Consider the following 1833-nt stretch of genomic DNA (forward strand, 5'->3'; position numbering starts at 1 on the left):
TGGACCCGCCAATATTCCTGTAAATTCTTTATAGAATTCAGCTTGAAAACCATCTGGGCCAGGTGCCTTACCGCTCTTAAGTTGCCTGATTGCGTCAAGTATTTCTTGGACTGTTAGGGGAGCATTTAAGACCGATACCTGTTCCGGAGTTAGGCCCGGAAAGGTCAAATTTTTAAAAAATGATTGCATCCTCCTAATCCTGTCTCCCCAATCCTGCGATTTATATAAATCAGAATAACATTTTCTAAAGATTGCATTAATCTTTTTATGATCATGAGTCAAAATACCTGTACTTTCCTTGATAGACGTAATAGTTTGAGGGGCTTTTTTCTCTTTACAAGAAATGCTAAGTATCTACCCGGTTTGTCGCCAAATTCATATAACCTTTGTTTTGCAAATAATATTTCCCTCTTAGCCGTTTGGGTAAGCATCGTGTTTAGAGCTGTCCTAAGGGCCGTAATCCTTTGCAATTTGATAATAGAAGGTCTATCAGCATATGCTGTTTTAGCTGCTTTTAAGCTAGCTTCGAGCAGACGCTGTTGTTCTCCCTTTAATTTTTTCTGGGTCGCTGAGTGATCAAACCTCGCGCGTATGCTTTGATGGTCTCCCACATCATAGGTGCGGCTAGCAACCCATCAAAATTAATTTCTAAAAAAGTTTTAAATTCTTGAGAGAAGTACTTTACAAATTTACTATCTTTCATTAGGAAGGGGTCCATACGCCAATGCCAAGGGGATGTCCCGTTGTTCCTCGCCTTGGTTTCCATATATACAGCAGCGTGGTCAGAAATTGCTATACTATCTATTTTACAGGATGATATGGAATTTTTAAAAATCGAGGGGGCAAAAAAACATATCAATTCTGGTATGACATTTATGTGGATTGGAGTAAAAATAAAAATCTCTGCCCTGTGGATGACGACATCTCCATACATCTACTAATCCTAATTCTTTGTTTAGATCCACCAATTGTCTAGATCTGGGAGATACTCCTGCAGTACTCTTGGGAATCCTATCTATTTCCGGATCCATAATACAATTATAGGGGGAGACTTTAATTGTATGATGGGCACCAAGAGCCATCAATTTTGAAAAGGCTTCCATTATAAATTTAAAAGGGGTGTGCCGGGGGGCAGTACAAATTTAAAATCCCATATTCCTCTCCATTTATAAGGCCTTTATTCAAAATATATCGTCCAGATTCGTCTTTTATGTGATTTAGGATTTTGAAAGGGAAATTCTTGCGAAGAATAACAACTCCCCTACATTTTGAGCTAAAAGAAGAAAAAAAGGCCTGATCAAATCCACCCTGTCGTAATTTCAAGTGTTCTTTGTCCAACAGGTGTCTCCTGTAGGAGAGCTATATCAACTCTTTCTTTCTTAAGATTTGATAATATTTTCTTCCTTTTGACTGGCAAATTACTCCGCTTGACATTCCAGGTGCACCACTTAACCGACTGATCAACCATAATCATCCGGGCAAATCCGAGACCCCTCGGGAGGGGAAACCCTATCCAGAACATCTCGAACATAGAGCATATAAAATTCACAAAAATAAAGGCTCTCTAATACACTCACAACAGTATAACAAAAAACTATTTCTAAATAATAAAATAAAACGTATTTAAATGGAGATTTTCCCCCTTGTTCCCAGGGGGTGTCACTTCCTTTCCAAAGGTCCATCGTATCCTCTCCCAACCAATGCCCCACCCTTGACCCAGGCGCTCCTCAATAGGATGAGAATTCAAGATATAATACAAAGCTAGAGTTAATCCCCACCCACCTACCCCGACCCATACTAACACCTGGATATATTTGGTAATGTTAATACCAT

This window comes from Chiloscyllium plagiosum, chromosome 4, assembly GCF_004010195.1.
Source record: "Chiloscyllium plagiosum isolate BGI_BamShark_2017 chromosome 4, ASM401019v2, whole genome shotgun sequence".
NCBI lineage: Eukaryota > Metazoa > Chordata > Chondrichthyes > Orectolobiformes > Hemiscylliidae > Chiloscyllium > Chiloscyllium plagiosum.